Source organism: Sphaerodactylus townsendi, linkage group LG02, assembly GCF_021028975.2.
Source record: "Sphaerodactylus townsendi isolate TG3544 linkage group LG02, MPM_Stown_v2.3, whole genome shotgun sequence".
Taxonomy (NCBI): Eukaryota; Metazoa; Chordata; class Lepidosauria; order Squamata; family Sphaerodactylidae; genus Sphaerodactylus; species Sphaerodactylus townsendi.
Window position 1 is genome coordinate 26381531 of NC_059426.1, and position 15643 is coordinate 26397173.

Here is a 15643-nt window from a genome sequence, read left to right on the forward strand (position 1 = left end):
CAACCTGCCAAGAGTTTTGTGGCCTTGTAAACACAAAAGTGCTCCAATAAAATTTTATTAAGTGTTAAAAAGTCATAAAAAGTGAAATAACATAAACTACAAAATTTACTGTCCTCAGCAAATGCTGAAAATATCGTCCATAGTAAAATTAAATTAGCATGTAATACAGAGAGAAAGGGAAGCAGCTTGGAAGACACTAAGGGAGGGGGGAAATAATAGGATTGCAACTCAGAAGGGTTGCTGAGATTGAACTGGCGGAGATTCTTCCTTTTTATTTTAATTGGGAAAGGCAAATCTAACTAAATATGCAGGTTAAGGACCAGAGTTCTAAGGTCGTTTATGTTCTCCGGGCTGTCGATAGTTCTTGGGAGAGAAATGATATATTGCAGGCAAGAAGGACTGATGGGCGAAAGGAAGAATTGGGAGGTTTTCTCAGGTGTCCACTAGGGTGCGCTGCGCGACTAAGAATATCCGCGAAGAGGCAAGAAATAACTCCTATCCAGAAACCGGGCCATATATCAAAAAGGGTGAACTCCCCACCCCTCCACCTTAAAGAAATTGTATTTACTTTTTTTTTTTTTTGCAATTTCTTACAAACGGGAAAAATGTGGTAGAGAAAACAATGCGATAGTATGTACAGCTTCTTCCTCCTGGGAAAAGGCGTGCATGGAGACCTATCCCCGCTGGACTGATTTCCTGCAATTCCCCCCCCCCTTCCCCCCACCACCTACCCCATAGCCACAACTTGAACTCCTGGTGCCCAAAGACGGGAGCGAAGGAGACACCTCCCCACCCTACCCCGCCCTGGTCCTTCGAGGGGCGAGAAACTTCCCTTGGCTTTCCCAAAACTCACTGAGAGAGGCCAGAACACGCCGATCCAAGTAAGTTCGGGATGCTTTGGATTTGCTTTATGATCCGGTTGGGTGGGGGGGGGGAAGCGCAGGGGGCCAAGGGGATCGGGACGCGTTGGTTGAGGGCCGGTTTAAGCCCGCCCGCCCGCTTGCTCGAGAGTAAGCCCCCGTGTAACTTCCCGGGGTCGTTTTTTCGAGTGGCAGGATCAGTCTGCAACGCGGGCTCCGATGCACGCTGGAGTTGCCAAGTTGTGACCCCCCACCCCCTTTGACTGAGTAGTAGAACTCAGTGGGGCTTACTTCCGTGAGCTGCACCGGTGAGACTGCAGGCTGCGCGTGCTAACTAGGAACCAAGCCCCACTGAATTTAACGAGACGGGAGGCTTAATGGGCTGAGGGGGGGGGGGCATCCTTAAGCAGGTCAGCTCGGAAGGAGGTCCTGTTTAATTCCCCCTAGTCCTTAGGATTGCAGCCTCAGCAGAGAAGACCGGACGGATCTGGCCCTTCCCCGAACTCCAGCTTCCCTCCCTCCCTCCCTCCCTCCACCACCCCGGCTGCTCCTTGCAGAACCGAGCCGCGCAATTTTTGCGCGCAGCTGCCCGCGCGCTGATCCCCGGGCAAAGAAAGCGCAACTCGGCGCGCATCCAACGAGGCCTCGGCTTGGATTTGCACCGGAGCAAAGGCCCTCTGCCCCACTCCTCCTGGCCGAGGGCTGGGAAGCGCCGCAGCCTTAGGATATCCGCCGGCAGCCGCGGCGCACCTCTGCCAGCCCCGCGCCGCCGGGCCCGGAGGTGTCAATGGCGGGAAGCCCGGGGAGCAGCTGCATTTCCTGCCCGCCTATCCTCCGATTGTGTGCGGCGGCCTCAGGCGAGCAGGAACTCGGAGGGCCGCGGGGGCCACATCCTTGGCTCCCCTCCCCTGCCCGGCCGCTGGGCCAGAAAGGAAGCCGGCGCGCCCCTGCGAGGATCGCCCGCACCAGTTGGGCCTGACGCGTTGCCAAAAGGAAAGGCGGCGGGGAGGGGGAAAGAAGAGAGCCTGCTTGTGGCAGGTGGGCACATCTGGGCACTGGAGAGAACATCTGTTCGGAGGGGGGGTTGGAGAGGAGCAAGGCGCCTGGCTGATGTTCAAGGCCAAGATGGGGTGCAGGGCTGCAGGACGCCTTCTCCCTAGGCCTTTCCAAATGCGCTTTGCAAATGCACAGAGGCAGAACTTCTTGTTGACTTGAAGGCACCCAGTGTTCATTTTTTAAAAAAGTGTTGTGCTCATGTAGTAATTCAGATTTTTTCAAAGGTATTCTGAAAGTGAACTATAATAATAATAATAATAATAATAATAATAATAATAATAATAATAATAATAATAATAATGAGTTTGGATTTATACTCCACCTTTCTCTCCTGTAAGGAGACTCAAGGTGGCTTGCAAGCTCCTTTCCCTTCCTCTCCCCTCAACAGACACCCAACTAGACAAACATATTCCTTTTCTCAGTCCACCTAGGCAAACATTTTTCCACCCCCACCCCCTCCAACTGTAGGTGCACCCCAGCTGAAGGGAATGACTATATATTGAAAGCAATTGGGGGAGAGAGGCCATGACATAATGGAGGCTGGTAGGATGGGCAACTCTGGCATTATGTCCAACCAGCTGCAAAAATTATGGAAAGGCAGCGCGACAGGGTCGGTTGAATGATGCGATGCAGAGCGATCCTATGCGTTTTGTTTCAGAAATTGTTTGGGGCGTGCTCTCAAGCCAAGGTGCCAAAAAAAATTCTTGGTGGACTGAAGATAAGATAATTCTTATTGGAATTCTTATTGGAATAATTGGAATTCTTATTGGAATTCTTATTGGAATAATAAGATAATTCTTATTGGAAGCCCTCATTCAGTACTATGTAGACTTATTTACGTGGCAGTGAGACCATTTCTGAGCTGAGATGCATAGGATTGATATCACCTCAGTCAAAGCTACATTTAAAAAAAAAACACTTTCTCAATGTTGCTCACTTTCTTGCAGTTAAACAATTTTAAAAACCTTCCATTCAGCAGTAGCGTCATAGAACCATAAAAGGAATTAAGCTTTCTTTGGAGTTTTGTGGGTGAAGTATTCTGAAGGCAGTCCCGAAAACATTTTCCTGGGAGTAAGCCCCATGGAGTAGACCTGTTTAGGATTACTCTCCTGATCTCTGCAGAAATCTGCTCGCTGTTGTCTTGTATCTGGATCTTAAAAACCTACATTTGAAAGGAAACCCAATTAAGTTTGATTCTGTGATACGTAGGTTTTGAGAGTGCCAGTTTTTTTAAAAAATCATATTGAATAATAACTGAATAAATGGCTGTGTATAAAAGTGTATTCCCAAACTGTGGTTCTTTTTATGAAAACAACCTTCTTTATTAACACAGTGCAAAATATAACCGCCATTAGCTGCTCATAACAACAATGAGATTGGAACAGTAGAATCGTGTGTTCTCCTGCTCCGACCTTAAGCACAGTATTTTGAAAGAGCCCTTACTGAAATCTTTGGGATTAATGTATAACATAGGCTGGATTTGTGCGCCAATCTTTGAAAACAATGATGGCATGAAAAGTTACAGAACCTGGGGGAAAAATCTTCAAATAAATGCAGAGAATTTTAAAATCAAATACATTGTTAAAACTGATTTTAGAAACAGACTGACAACCCAAGCCAAAAGCAACTGAACGTCTGCATTAACTTTATAGTCAAGAAAAATGCCACTGTCCCATAGGCTATTTTAGCTTTTTTTAAAAAAAACTCTGTCAATTATTTCTTCCCCAGTTAACTGATTTGCAGTTTACGGCCCCAAAGTCAATTGTTTAACATCAGTTGTAAGACAATTGTACTTATTTCAGAGCCAGATCTTAAGCATGATGTTCTTTATTTTGAGTGGGAAAACAGTACCGATATCTTCAGAGTTTCTGTTTTATGCAAGTATGTTGGGGTGACCCATTGTAGTGGATTTTCTATAGCCCTGTGATCCTTTTTTTTTTTTTTAAAAAAAGAAGAAGACCTAGTCTCTTGGATTGCAACAGCAAAGTCAATGGCGACCATGGTCCAGACTAAATTCCCGGGAACAAATTCCACTGTGCTAAACAAGCCATTGAATGACTGGTTGGTCTTGACACAGGATGTACAGCTCAGAGATAGTGGCATTTTTTTACAGAGGTACCTGAGAATCTTTTTCTTTGGTAGGGTTGTCAATTCTGTTTTGTATCATTAGAAAATATACCAAGTGTTTTACAGCAACATCAAAGGCCAAGTTGACGGCTGATTGTATGAATCTATCTAAACCCAGAATTCAGAAAGGAAAGCAAAATGTGGAGGGAAGAAAATATTACTGCCTGAAATAGCTCTAAGTTTTAGAATAGAACTGGGCGAGCGGGCTTGTATCCCACCCACCACCCACACTAATATCCCACCCCCCAACAGAGCCCTTTGGGGGTGAGCGGTATAAAAGTCTAATAAATAATAATAATAAATAATAATAATAATAATAATGTATAGTCATTTTTTCATGCTCCCATTAGACTATAGACTCCACCCTTTAAAAATGTAATAGAGCCTCTTAACAAAATCACGCAGCACGTTTCCGCAGTAATGGGATTGTTTTGTAGTGTCCGATTATACACTTTTAAAAACTGAAACAGCTTGGATCAACGTAGTTTTTTGTTCTGTTTAAAATAAACTTCAGTTCCAGATAATTGGTAGGGGAAAAAACTACTGAGTAATAATAAAGTTATAGAATGAACGGCATGTGTAGGGCATTTGTTTCGTTAACCAGGAAGTGAATGCTTGCTTGCCACATTTGCTACTGCAGAATATACAGGTGATGTTTGATAAACTGTTTACACTGGAGTACTTGGAGATATACAAAGCCAAGTAAGTCCTATTTTATTTGATGGAGCTAACTTAGAAGGTAGGGGGTTCTTAGGATTGCTGCCTTGGCTGCATAGATTTTGATTAGTGCTAGACCAATTTAAACAAAGAACTCCAGTTTAACAGGTCTGGAAACTGGGCAAACAAATTACCAAAATAAAAAAATTCCATTTTAACCAACAAAACCAAAAAGAAGCTGAGGAATGCTCCTGTGTTTTAGGATCCCCCCTCCCCCCCCACCCCCGAATTTAGAATGGCCAAGAATTATACAAAAGTACCAGAATGCGTCTTCCTTTTTTAAAAAAAACTGGTTTTAATCCATGCAAACGTTTGAGCTTAGAAGACCTTTCAACTCAGTTAAAAAACTGACCACTCAGTTAAGAAACCGACTCCTCGAGGATGGGTTTATCAACCTCTGTTTGCTATGATGGCCAGATGGAAATTCCATGTGTAAGAATTCTTATCATGGAACGCTGGTAACAAAGGGATTCTATTATTGGGTACTTTATGAAACATTTGGATTGCCACAGTTGGAGGCGTTATTGGTCTAACTGGACCTTATTCTGGTCCAGCAAGGCAATGAGAGTCAGCGTGTTGTAGTCATTAAGAGCAGGTGGACTCTAATCTGGAGAACCGGGTTTGATTCCCTGCTCTGCCGCTTGAGCAGTGGAGTCTTATCTGGTGTACCAGATTTGTTTCCTCGCTCCTGCATTCCAGTTTGGTGACCTTGGGCTAGTCACAGTTCTCTTGGCCCCACGTACCTCACAAGGTGTCTGCTGTGAGGAAAGGAAGGGGAAAGGAGTTTGTAAGCCCTTTTGAGTCTCCTTACAGGAGAGAAGGGGGGGGGGTGTAAATCTAAAATTATCATCATCCATCATCATCATCTTCTTACCACTGGCTGGTTCATTAGTTCAGACTGTAGTCCTAAGCACAGGTCAAAAAGAATGTGTGTGAGAAATCAATCCCATCCTTCATTTTATCCTCACAACAACTTTGTGAAGTAGGGTAGGTTAAGGACTGGCTCACGATCACCCGGGGAACTTTGTGGCAAGCGGGGGCATGAACCCCGCCTCCTCATTCAGCATTCTAACCACTGCTCTGCCATCCTGGTAGAAAGTTTAGGTAAGAGTCCTCCGTATCTGTTTTGGAATTCCTGACTCTGTACTGGTTGAGATGTAAATTTTTAATGTAACCTCAAGTCCACAGTTAGAAGGGGGGATATGGGGTTTCTTATATCCTCTTGCTATCCTTGTACTTATTGGCAGCCCCCTCCCCCAACCAAAATTTTGTATTGGGTTATAAGAGCGAATCTGTTCTTTGTAGTGTTGTGCCTTTTGATCTCCACATTTTCTTCTCCCTAAGTTCAGAGTATTTTTCCTCCAAGCAAGCAAGCACAGCAGCCATTTAGCGGTAGGCAAGCTATAAATCTTGCTATGTAAAGAATACCGTTCATAATTTTGAGAAGATAGCTTTACACCGGCAGATTAGTCCCTACTAGTGTTGATCAGACAACTTCCATGGCATCGAACAGAGCCCAAATGTGAGAATGTTATAGAGACATGTTTTCAGAATAACTGAAGGTCAGATTTTTTTTAAAACAAGGAACAGAAATTTCCGTGAGGATGCAACCTTTCCAGAGGTGGGATCCAACCAGTTCTCACCACTTCTCTAGAAGTGGTTACTAATTTTTTTCTGAGTGCCGAGAAGGGGTTAATAAAGCAACCTCCCTGCCCAATAGGGACTGGAGGTGCGTGTGTGCGGCGGCGCCACTGTTTGAATCCCACCACCATCGGAACCTGTTGTCAAAATTTTTGGATCCCACCACTGAACCTTTCCCTCCTTTATGTTACCAGTATGGTATGTGGGAAAGAACAGGGCCCTCAAATGTACCTATGGGCATATTTGGAATTCTGACACAGCATAGCGTGGGCACAGCAACAAAATGGCTGCCGGAGGTCGAACCAGCTACAAAATGATTGCTGTGTAGCTTACCTTCAACAACACAGTGAAGATCCTCATGCTGGGTAGCAGTGGCTGCCAAAGCAACACTTTACAAAAATCAGCACAGCCAACCAAATCTTCAGTAGCCTTGGTGGGTAAAAGCCCTACCTGGCCCTGCCCATTCCCTAAAAACACTTGCCAGGTGCCAGAAAAGGTGTCAGCACCACCATGAGCACCACACTGGCGACCCGAGGGAGAGAGTTTTGGACCAGCTTCTGGGAGACCCAAGTTTCAAGCTCCTCGGTTCAATGATACTCGCTTGGTGACCGTGGGCCAGTCACACTGTCTCAGCAACGCCTACCTTAAAGGATAATAGTGAATATAAAATGGAGAACCGTATATGCCTCCCTGAACTTCACAGGGGAAGCACTGAAGAAAAATGGACCAGATATATCAAAATAAAGGGCACCGTGTAGCTAAAATTCAGTACATTCAAGTTCCATTGACTTTAATGGGTCTGGTTAAGCATGTGCTTAAATTCTTCTGGGTGGATCTTCGAGGCTTCCATGGACCAGTTAGTAGCGCGTAGGAGTGGCACCTTGTCTTGTTGACAGATCTAACAGGTAATGGGGAGAAGCAGTCGTAAAATATATACTTATTCTCCTCTCTGAGATTTGCTCATTTTGCAGTGAGCCCCACTGAACACAAATGGTATTTGCTTCTAAGTAAATAAAGCTGCAACCATCAGACCAGGAGCTGTGAGATCCAGGTTCGAATTACCACTGTGCTGCAGAAGCTTGCGGAGTGACCTTGGGTCAGTCACACACTCTTGGCTTAACCTACTTCACATAATTCTCAAGGGCCCCTTCCGCACATGCAGAATAATGTGCTTTCAATCCACTTTCACAATTGTTTGCAAGTGGATTTGGCCATTCCGCACAGTAAAATTCAGCTGCAAAGTGCACTGAATGTGGATTGAAAGTGCATTATTCTGCATGTGCGGAAGGGGCCAAGGATAAAATGGAGGGTGGGAAGAACGTGGTAAGCCCCTTTGGGTTCCTACTGGGGACAAAAGTGTGGTATAAATGAAATAAATACATAAGTAAATAAATATGTTTAGGATACAGTCCAGTTCTCAATCAATTAAATTAATAATCCACCAGGAAATCCCTTGTGCAAACCATGCGGACATAATCAGGAACTGCGCAAATAAGTGAAGGGGTGTCACTAACCAGTTGCTTTTAATGTGAAACTTTTCCCATTGGATCTCATCCTTTTCTCCCCTTAAATGATGGCGTCATTGGCGTTCAATATTAAATGTCACAAATTGAAGTCTTTTAGGCTGATTCATGAGAATTTATTTCATAATGCACCATTTCCCCCCCCCCCCTTGATCGATTTTCACACTGCAGTTTCTTGGAAGCAAGTTTTGTTTTGAAAAATGATTTTATTTTAGTTACTTATTTTGCTGCAAACAATGGAGCTTTCTCCTCTTGTCCAGTGTTTAGATCTGTTCAGTATTAAGATGCCAAACAAGAGCTTAGAGTACTGAAACTCCCTAGAGCAAATGATCCGCAGCTGATACGAGCATCTGTTTGGGGGTGGGTGGGATGAATTTTATCAGGCGTAAAGTTTGCTAATTTTGGGCTTGACGTAGCTTTAGATTTCGATGGTTGAGTGATATCTTCCTAGTGAGTGATATCCTCCCGTCAGGAAGGGGAATGAATACACAGTGTAAAAGGAGTGACCTTCCTGAATGACTCCAGACTCCGGTTATGATCTGTTCCAGATACACTTTGTTAAAAGGGAACAAAGATGACTAGCTTGCCTTTCGCCCACAGAAACAGTGGAGAGGCTATAAGTAGGACATTCCTGGTTCGAGCCTCACCTAAGGCCAGAGTTGCCAAATTCCAGAGTTGCCAAATTCCTGGTGATCTCCTGCTATTACAGTTGATCTCCAGATGTTCAAAAACGACTGAAGAAAATGGCTGCCTTGGCAGGTGGACTGTATGACATTCTAGTCTGCTGAGCTCTCTCCCCAAACCCTCCCCCGGCACCATCTCCAAAATCTCTAGGGCTCATTCCGCACATGCAGAATAATGCAGTTTCAAACTGCTTTCAGTGCTCTTTGAAGCTGTGCGGAATGGCAAAATCCACTTGCAAACAGTTGTGAAAGTCGTTTGAAAATGCATTATTTTGCGTGTGCGGAAGGGGCCTAGGTATTTTCCATCCCAGAGCTGATGACCCTGCCCAAGTTACAGAGTGACCAAGTGTCCTCTGGCAAGCAGGTTACAGACAAACTGCTGATCTTTTATTTATTAGCAGCCCCCTTTTCTCTCCAGCCTGTGATGCCCCCACCCCAAGATCAATAACATTGGAGAGGGGAGACTTCTGAGCATGGAGAAGGCTTTCCTGTTTCTCTTGACCGGTCTTCTTGCCAGCTACAGGCTGTGACTGAGGCGAAAAGTCCTTTAACTCATGCCTTTGGGCATTCCCAGGCCTTAAAGATGTGTGAAACCGAAGGAGAACAAAATCAGCTTAGAAGAAGAAGAGTTGGATTTATATCCCCCCTTTCCTGCAAGGAGACTCAAAGGAGCTTACAATCTCCTTTCCCTTCCCCCCCTCACAACAAACACCCTGTGAGGTAGGTGGGGCTGAGAGAGCTCAGAAGAACTGTGACTAGCCCAAGGTCACCCAGTTGGCATGTGTTGGAGTGCACAGGCTAATCTGAATTCCTCAGAAAAACCTCCATAGCTCAAGCAGCAGAACAGGGAATCAAATTCGGTTTCTCCATACTAGAGTACACCTGCTCTTAACACTATGCCACTGCTGCTCCTTAAATATTAGATATTATTCAGCTGCTAATAGTCAACTAGCAGGCCTTTCCCCATTTCTTCGGCCCTTTCCCCACTTACCTTTTTCCGAGGGTTGCTGCCCGCAATTCCCAGCGCGCGGCATCCCTGGCACGTCCCCACGACCCCACGCTCTGCGCGGGGTCATAAAAAGGCGCCCTTTGAAAGAGCGCCAGGGATGCCTCACACTGAGGGGGCGCGACAGCAGCAGCGTCGGGGCGGCTGCGCTATCGCTGCCCCTCTCGTGGGGAGTGCCGGGGGATCCCGTGCTACTCTCCTCAAGTAGCGCGGGGCTTAAGGTAAGTGGGGAAAGGCCCTTTCTCTGCCAGGTGAATTAGGGCTGATGCTTGTTTTTAAATCAGAGTCACAGTAGTAGGTGTGGAGTGTTGTTGATTTGCAGTAAAGAAGTCTCAGCTGACCTCTTCTCTGCTCCAGTCTCACCTCCCCTTATGTTTTACTCACATCTGCAATATGGGATCATAACACTGGTCTACCTCATAGGGCTGTTGTGACAATGACTGAAAATAGGCAAAGTGTTACAAAGTGAATACTTTAGCCCTGTATGGTATGCATTTTTAAAAATTCCCATAATATCTTCTTTAGAAACAAATTCCTTACTTCCTAGCTTTGAAGTCGAAATACATCATCTGTGTCTTTCAAATGCTCTTTAAAGTCAGGCATTTGCATTGCTATGCCATTATGGCAACTGCACCTGAGTTCCTGGAGAAGACTGTGGCTTGAAATGCTATATGCAGCTGCGTAATCTTTTCTTGTGCAAGTCACTGCCTGTAGATATCCAACCCTTGTGAGTACAGTATGTCTAGGCTAAAGATCTGAAATTAAGGCCTGGGGCCATACATTCACCTGGGTGTAACTATAAAGAAGAATGAGGCTTTCATAATGAAAAGCCATTCATCAAAATTTCATAGCTTTTCAAGACAGTGCTTTGCATGAGCCTTAAAGTATGCAGTCTGATTTCCAGGGTTAGCATTTTGCATATTGCAATTGCAACTCATTTCCATAGGCAACATCTTATGAATCGGGGGGAATATTTCGTAGCAAAAAAGGCACTTGTTCTGCAATCCTAAATTCGTGACCAAGTGACCCCTAACAACGTTTATGACTAATATGCATCTTCCTGGTTTTATTACTCAAACTACCCTTTTTAAGTGTGCAAGTGACTTTGTGTTATCTGAAATTGTCTCTGTCCAGTGTTTGGTGCATGTGTGTGAAATGTAAGACCCAGATGTGACCAGACTAGGCCTGAAAGACCCAGGTTAAAATCCCCACTCTGCTATGTTGCGTGACCCTGAGCCAGTCTCATACACATGGCCAAATTACTTCGCATGGGTGTTGTGAGGATAAAATGAAAGAGAGGAGAACCATGTCAAGCTGTTTTGGGACACCACTGAGGAGAAATGTGGAGGTACAAATGAAACTGAGTATTTATTTGTTTGTTTGCTTACATTATTTATACTTCACCGCCTCAGGTCTACCCCCTTCCTTTGCACTGGAGTGTGAGTGAGTGTCACACTGGGGTATCTCTCATCTCCCCTATATCCAGAGCCAGGAATGTTGCCTAATTCATCTGATATTCACTTATTCCGTTCATCTCACAGGTCATCTTTGCCTCCTGGGAGGTATTATTCAATTGTCTCACCCTGTGCCTGACTGAAGAAAATGTATAACTGAACCAGCTAGACAGTCCAATCTAGACAGTGGAGGCTGCCTCCGTAGGACTTTTCAGAGGCACGGGGCAGGAAACAACAGCAAAAACCCTCCCCGCCTCTGGAAAGCCCTCCATTGGGGCCAGTGTGCTAAATGTAAGGTGACCAGATGATCACCTTTGTGAACCGGGACGGGGGGTAGGCGGGAAACGGCAAGCCCCAGAAGGCCGTGCTGCAGCCTCCCAAAAATCAGGACAATTTAAATAACCAGCGGGATGTGGGACAAATTGCTTGAAGGCGGGACTGTCCTGCCAAAAGCGGGATGTCTGGTCAGCTTAGCTAAATGCTACCCAAAAGGGTGGCATAAGTCCAGGGCCAGGGCATGGAGGCACCTCCATTTCCCTTCCCCACACTCACCTTCTCTCCTTGCCAAGCTCTGCGGGGACAGGGAGGCACACCCATGCTGCCCTCTGACCCCCGGAGGTCGAAGGGCACCATGGGCATGCCTCCCTGTCCCCCCTGGAGCTTGGCAAGGAGAGGTGAGTGTGGTGAAAAACGGAGGCTCTGAAAAGCTGTACCTCCAAGCCGTTGCCGTTTGCACGGTGCCGGCAGGGAAATGCTGTTTCCCAAATGCTTATTAAGCAAGGCAAGGAAACAGCATTTCCCTGGGAAAACCACGGCGTTGCCTCGATTCAGAGGCGGTAGCTGTTCAAACAGCGCCCCTGGAACTGTGTTTTTACCATTCCAGGGACACTGTTTTTCATCCATGCGGAATCCGCCAGATATGCACAAATTCTGCTGCCCAGAATTTTGAAGGAATGGAATATTCACCCAGCTCCCATTTTCCTTTCATACTTCCCCAAACGGTAGAATCACGTCAGAGCTTTCGAAGTAAATCCATCTCAGAACTAGGGATGGAAATTCTTGGCACCCCAGAATATAAGTCCAGCAGAGGATGGGGTTAATAATATCTTAATAATAGAACAACAGAAGAAAGAGGGAAATAAAGGGAAAAGGAGAATGGAGGCCAGTTAAGATGGACAGCTACCATTGCCGTCCTCGGCTATAGTCCTGGCGGAACAACTTTGTTTTGCAGGCCCCATGGAAATGCGACAGATCCCACAAGGCCCTGAGGACAGAGGCGTACCTAGGGAAAATGCAGCCTGGTGCAAAATCTGAGTTTCCCCCCCTCCCCCCAATGGGTCGCCCTCACCACGACCAAACAGTGTTTTTTTACACCAGATCTTGAAGTCAGTGTATGGACCTGGGGGAAAGGGGGAGGGGTGTGCGGGTGATTTTCCGCTGCCCCATGTGACTAAATGGCCACAGCCCAGGGACATCTGACCCCATATGTCCCCCTGGGTGGTACGCTCCTGACTGAGGGTGTTCCACTGAGCTGGGGCCAGAACCAAAAATACTCTGGCTCTGGTTGGGGACAAACAGACGCTCTTTGGGCCAGAGACCACCATTTTTATTTGCAGAGCATAGAGTTCTTTTCAGGGATGTATTGGGAGAGGCAGTCATGTAGATATGATGCTTCCAGACCATTAAGGGCTTTGAAGGTGAATATCAAAACCTTGAATATCAAAAACTTGAACCTGATCCGGTATTCCCCCTGCAGCCAGAGCAGCAGTGGCATAGGAGGTTAAGAGCTCGTGTATCTAATCTGGAGGAACCGGGTTTGATTCTCCGCTCTGCCGCCTGAATTGTGGAGGCTTCTCTGGGGAATTCAGATTAGCCTGTACACTCCCACACACGCCAGCTGGGTGACCTTGGGCTAGTCACAGCTTCTCAGAGCTCTCTCAGCCCCACCTACCTCACAGGGTGTTTGTTGTGAGGGGGGGAAGGGCAAGGAGATTGTGAGCCCCTTTGAGTCTCCTACAGGAGAGAAAGGGGGGATATAAATCAAAAAAAACCCCTCTTCTAAATGTGAGCTTTCCATGGTGCCCCATCAGGACCTGTGCAGCAGCATTCTGGAGCAACTGAAGTTTCTGGAGCAGTATCCAGGGTAACCCTACAAAGAGTGAATTACAGTAGTCTAGTCTAAATTACAGTAGTCTAGTGTTACAGCTGCATGGATCACTTTGGCTAGGTCAGGATGGAACAGGCTGCTGGACACCAGTTGCCTAGCCTGGCATAAATGGAAAAATGCCAGTTGTGACCTGGACTTCCATGGAGAGGGAGGCATCCAGGATCACACCTACGCCCTTAACAGATGGCCTACGTGTCAGTTGCACACTGTCAAGCTCTGGGAACTGGCACTCCATTCCTATATCTTCTTGTAGCTCCGTCTTTGATGGATTTATTTTAGTTTCAAGCGTCTCTGTTTCATCCATCCAACCACAGCCTCCAGGTAGCTCTGGATTAATCATTAAGCAAAACAAGCACGTGCTTAGGGCCTCAAGTAAAGAGGGCCCCGAGGACAGAGGTGGGATCCAGCAGGTTCTCACCAGTTCCCGAGAGTGGGTTACTAATTATTTGTGTGTGCCGAGAGGGGGTTACTAATGGGGTCTGCTTTTCCGTTAGAAATTCCACTAGGTCCAAAAATCATAAAGTCCTGTTGTCTCCTATGTGGCTGGTTAGCGAAGGTAGAAAACGGGATAATTCTCCCTGTTGGGCTGTTTTAAAAATATGTTTTAGAAATATGGTGAAGTTCCTTGTTTAAGGAAAGTCTCCTTCTTTTGATTTCCAGAAACAAAATTAAGTATTTGAAAGTATTAAGTATTTGACAGGCAGTCAATTGGAGGAGAAGTAGTTGTTTCAGTTGGCAGTAGACGATAGGACTTGCTTCATTGAGTTTGAATTATGGACAGAACGATACCAGCTGGAAATTAGGAACTTTTTTTTTTACAGTAAGAGTTTTTTACAGTAACAGAGAAATTCTTAATGCCCCGCCCCCGGAATGCCCGGCCCCGCCTGCGTCGTGCCCCGCCCAGCCCCATTGACGCCACTGTGTGAATCCCACCACCATGGGAACCTGTTACTAAAATTTTTGGATTCCACCACTGCCCGAGGAGTTTTTTCTCCAGTGCCACATTTACAATGGACCACAGTGCACTGTTACAGCTGAAGTATATTAAAAATCCCAACAGAACAACCGTGCGACAAGGCAGCCAGGAAGTCTTATCTCTGCTAAGTATGGAAGCAGATTGGTTACATCAGATTAATTTTGAGGATGTGATCAAAGACGTTGCAATTACAAAATGTAGGAGAAAAATTTTTCTGGTATGAATAAAGTTATAAGTAAGCAACAGTAAACATTATTTTGCATCAATGTATTGTCAAAGGCTTTCACGGCTGGAATCACTGGGGTGGTGTGAGGTTTCCGGGACTGTATGGCTGTGTTCTAGTAGCATTTTCTCCTGACGTTTCGCCTGCATCTGTGGCTGGCATCTTCAGAGGATATGCTACTAGTACATGGCCATACACCCTGGTATCTTTAGGAGACCCTCTTGATGATACCACCCAGGCTTGGTGAAGTTTGGTTCATGGGGACCAAAGTTATGGACCCTCAAATGTGTAGCCCCCATCTCCTATTAGCCCCCATTGGAGTGTTTTATCAAAAAGGTGCATATACAAGCAGGTCCAGGAAAATCCCATGATAAGGGGTGGGGCGAGCGCCAGAAACGGGACTGATCTGTGGTCCGCGGTTCAGCAGTGGGAAGATCGGGAGGAAACCTGGATATTTCAGGTGACTATCCCAGGATTCATCGCCAGTGGGAAATTGCCCACAGTAAAATCCAGCTGCAAAGTGCATTGAAAGTGGATTGAAAGTGCATTATTCTGCATGTGCGGAAGGAGCCTAAGAGATCAAGATGACCTTTCCTTTGTTGGGGAAAACACCTGTTAGGCAGCACGAGAAGTCCATATGCCAGCATCCTATAACGAGTCATACACACTGCATGACTTGACCAGGCCACATGCTCACAGCTAAATATATGAAGGAATGAGGGAGGGGGGGGCGCATTCCCCTCTGCCCAAATACAATTAATGTCCTTGACTGCCCAGTTAGAAGCATTTATCTGGAATTCGATTACCCAAAATGTTTAATTAACCATCATGAACCAGAAGTCAACCTCTGCCCCATACAGCCACTATACCCCTTCATTTCCAGATGTGCATGCAGCAGACTGGCTTGCTGCCTTCAGCCTTTGATGGGCTTCTGACAGCTGCTGCTATTAGCTGACATCGTCCTCAGATGCCTCCTTCCCCCTCAGTCTGCCTTGAGCTGTCAAGGATCAGCCCTTCTGGAAGGATCTTGGAAAGCTGGCCAGCTAGTCTACCTCCTATGCCCGTGGTGGCAAACCTTTGGCACTCCAGATGTTATGGACCACAATTCCCATCAGCCCCTGCCAGCATGGCCAATTGGCCATGCTGGCAGAGGCTGATGGGAATTGTAGTCCATAACATCTGGAGTGCCAAAGGTTCACCACCACTGTCC

At 46.1% G+C, this 15643-nt stretch overlaps 1 long non-coding RNA gene across 1 annotated transcript in view; it reads left to right on the plus strand.

The window, feature by feature from the left end:
• Positions 1 to 619: 619 nt before the first annotated feature.
• Positions 620 to 15643, plus strand: part of LOC125427536 — a 44448-nt gene continuing 29424 nt past the window's right edge. The window contains exon 1 of the long non-coding RNA XR_007243705.1: positions 620 to 881. This is a non-coding gene — a long non-coding RNA (uncharacterized LOC125427536). The remainder of the gene's footprint in view (positions 882 to 15643) is intronic.